Source organism: Saimiri boliviensis, chromosome 13, assembly GCF_048565385.1.
Source record: "Saimiri boliviensis isolate mSaiBol1 chromosome 13, mSaiBol1.pri, whole genome shotgun sequence".
NCBI lineage: Eukaryota > Metazoa > Chordata > Mammalia > Primates > Cebidae > Saimiri > Saimiri boliviensis.
The window spans coordinates 28,096,090-28,100,162 of NC_133461.1; the positions used below are offsets into that span (position 1 = coordinate 28,096,090).

At 44.7% G+C, this 4,073-nt stretch overlaps 1 pseudogene; it reads right to left on the minus strand.

Annotated features, from left to right (window-relative positions):
- Nucleotides 1-2,467: 2,467 nt before the first annotated feature.
- LOC101034820 (large ribosomal subunit protein uL10-like) lies at nt 2,468-3,814 on the minus strand (annotated as a pseudogene).
- Nucleotides 3,815-4,073: the final 259 nt, after the last annotated feature.

A 4,073-nucleotide genomic window follows, 5' to 3' on the forward strand; every position in this document is an offset into this window, starting at 1 on the left:
CCAGCTTCTTCCAACCTGATGAGTTTCCTGTTGATTGTGATCACTCAAGAGACTGCAGCTTCTTTTTCCATTTTAATTAAAATTTTAGGCTGCCTGAAAATTATTGCTGTCAAGCCAGGGACTCAGAAGCCCATGCTAATTAACATGGATTGGCATTCTCAACATTCTCTGCCAAATATTTTATTTTCCATCTTGGAGACAAGTATTTTTTAATGTCTTGTTATTTCTGAGTTGTCTTTAATGCTTAACACACCTCTGGGTGTACATAATATGTGGCTTATGCTCCTTTTCAAATCATTTAAATTAAAGACAGTTGGGCCTAAGAATTATTCTTCCAGCACCCTGCCTGATGCCACCAACCAAGCCACCATATGGTCTTTTGTCCCGAGTGTGGCCTTTCAGGCTGAGACATTCTGTCTGGAATTAACAGATTTTCAATGTCAGGTTTCAGTGTACTGACCCTTGTATTTTTCTTAGTGCTTTCCTGTTTTAATGAAAAACTGTGATTCGTATCTTCAATGTACATTTTAGAAAACCTCGACTGCAAGACAGTAGGCTTAACTCAGGAAGATAATGGTGATACTGATGATGACAGATAACATTCATTCACTAAAGGTTTATGACCCCAGCCAGGCACTGTGCTAAGTACAAGAAGAAATATATTTGGTCTTTGTCTCCAGTTGCCAACAGAGTGCTCCCAAAACTGTTGGAATTTTCTGGATAATTAAGTGTTGTTTTCATTCATAAGGAACCCCTTTCAGTCATACCTGAGTTTATGCGAATGCAGTGACTTAGGTAGGACTCCTAGGTAGCCTCGAAGGAGCTGAACACAGAAAGACTAGTGATTAGAGAGTGAGAACCTTCAGCCCCACCTACCGCCCTCTTGGGGAGGGCTGGAGATTGAGCTCTATAAAAACTCATGAATGAGATTTTGAGAGCTTTCAGGTTGGTAAACACATGGAGGTACCGGGAGGGTGGTGCACCCAGAGAGAGCACAGAAGCACTCTGCACCTCCCCAGGCCTTGCCCTATGCACCTCTTCCATTTTGTTCCTGAGTTATACCCTTTACAATAAACCAGTAAACAGAAATATTTTCCTGAGATCTGAAATGCATTCTAGTAGATTACCAAACCTGAAGAGACGGTTGTGGGAACTGCACATTTATAGCCAGTTGTTCAGAGGTTCAGTGACCCTAGACTTGTGGCTGGTATCTGCAGTTGAGGCAGTCTTGTGCGACTGAAGCCTTAAATCTGTGGCATCTGACACTAACTACCTAGAGTTAGTATCAGAATTAAACCAAATTGGAGAATTGGTTTTGGGTGTTGGAAAATGCTCTGGAATGACACATGTATTATCCCATACTGAATCCTCTTAACAGTCTCATGAGATAAGTACAATTACCATGGTCATTGTACAGTTATGGACTCTGAAGCTCAAAGAGATCAAGTAATTTCTTCAAGGTCAAACAGTCAATGATACAGGCAGGATTCAAACTCCAACCATTTGACTCTAGGCCTATTTGATGCTATATTAGTCCATTTGTGTTGCTATGAAGGAATACCTGAGACTGAGTAATTCGTAAAGAAAAGAGGTTTATTCAGCTTATAGTTCTGTAGGCTATATAAGCATGGCACCAGCATCTGCTTGGCTTATGGTGAGGCCTCAGGAAACTTATAATCATGGCAGAAGAGAAGGGGAGCCTGCATATCACATGACAAGAGAGGGAGCAAGAGAGAGAGGAGAGGTGCCAGGCTCTTTTAAACAATCAGATCTCAAGTGAGCTAATAGAGTGAGAACTCACTCTCATTACCAACAGGATTGTACCCAGCCATTCATGAAGGGCCACTCCCATGACCCAAATACCTCCCATGAGTCCTCACCTCCAACACTGGGGGTCACATTTCAACATGAGATTTTAGATGGGACAAATATCCAAACCATATCAGAAATGTTAGGAATGAAAGGAAAGTAGAATGGCCCCCATATCGGCGAGTGCCCCAGCATATCAGCAATAAGATTCAGTTCTGAGTTAGTTGGTCTACGCTTGTTTACGCAACAAACATTTCTGAAAAGTCTACTGTGTGCCTATGTGAGGCACTGTGTTGGCTTAAGATGACTAAGAGTCTCTATTGCAGGAGCTTGGGATCTAACACCAGGAGCAGCTAAGTGTGCATCAATTATTTCAGAGGAAGAACAGAACATGATCCATGCCATTGAAGGTACAAAGTATGGGCAATTCAGGACAGGCCAAGCATTTCAAGCAGGAGTCATCATCAGAAAGTTGCAAGCCCTTTAAATAACTTTTTTTCCTCTGTTTCAGCTGAAAAACTGACACCACTTCACCTCAGGGGGTCATTTCTCTGTTTTTGTTTGCATGTGTCTTTTTTACTTTTTCTTTTTTAAAAAGAGAAGTCTTTATGTCCTTGCTTTGCAAATAAAGCTAGCAGAAATGGTTGCTTTTTGGTGATTAGTCAAAGAGACCAAATTCCATATCCTCTTCTGACTCTTCCTTGGCTTCACCCTTGACTGGGACTACAGCTGCAGTCATAGCAGCAGTGTCCACAGGAGCAGCAGCCCCACAGGTACGCGGAGCAGCAAAGATGGCCTTGCCCTTTCCAGCAAGTGGGAAGGTGTAATCGGTCTCCACAGACCAAGCCAGCACTCATTTGTATCCGCTGATGATAGAATAATAGGGAACTGACACAACAGCTGGGTAACCGATCTGCAGACGACACTGGCAACACTGCAGACACCCTCCAGGAAGCAACATGCAGAGTTTACTGTCATGTCAAGCACTTCAGGGTTGTAGATGCTGCAGCTGTCAAACACCTGCTGGGTGATCCGCTCAAAGAAGGGGGAGTTGTTCCGTATGTTCACCAATGTGGTCTCACTGGCCCCCACTTGGTCTCCAGTCTTCATCAGTGGCGCATCACTCAGGATTTCAGTGGTGCCCCTGGACATCTTAGTTCCTGATGCCGAAAACCTGAAAGAAAGAGGTCTTCTTGGGCCCCAGACCAGTGTTCCATGTGGTCACAGTGACTTCACATGGAGCAATGGCACCAGCATAAGTGGCAGCATGTCCCTAGTCTCAGTGAGATCCTCCTTGGTGAACACAAAACCTACATTCCCCCAGAAATGAAATGAGGCAATGGTTTCTCCAGAGCTGGGTTGTTTTCCAGATGTCCTTGGATGGCCTCATGCATCATGGTGCTCTTGTCTGCCAGCCTTCCCTTGCAGGGACATTTGGATCTGCTGCATCTGCTCAGAGCCCACATTGTTCACTCCCACAATGAAGCATTTTGGATAATCATCCTAATGTTGGATGATCTTAAGTTGAGGAAGGAGACCCCCTCCTCCCAAGCTTCTAAGGCCATTTCCCTTTTAGCCTTCTACATTGCATCTCAAAAGGAGAAGTCATAAGTCAGCCAGAGGAGGGACCTGTTGGCACTGGTCAGGTCTAAATGATTAAACCCCCTATTGCTAACCACAATCCTATCTATAGATCGTGGACATGATATGGAGGAATTTTCCCCAGAAGGCCTTGCTCTTGCTTAACTGCTCAGATCCCCACCTAGTCACATCTCCCACACTCTTGACCCTCTCACATGTGCACCTTTCAGACTGTAAGCCTTTAAAAGGGCCAAGGTTTTCTTTGTCGTGGAGCTCAGTTGTTGAGGCATCTATGCCGCTGCAGCTCCTAGCCGAATAAAATGACCACTTCCTTCTGTGTTTGGTGGGTGTTCGAGAGGTTGGTTTGCGGCCCTCCTCCTTCAAGGTAGTTGGACTTCCAGGTCACCCTGTCTTTCCTGGGCATCATGGCAGTGTGTCAAGGATTGCCATGCAGGGTTTTAAAGACGATGTCCCTCTCACAAGGATTCCTGGAAAGAGTTGCATGCGCCTTTACAAAAAAGCATGTAAAAAGTCAAATGCCTATTGTCTGACGGATACAGGTGAACCCACTGTTTTATGCCTTATCCATTTGTGTGGTTCACAGAAAGTTCTACCCCCAAAGAGGAGCAAGAAGCTCCTCCTGTGGGTGCAGGGTCTGCCATGACCATGGCATGTCTCCTGGA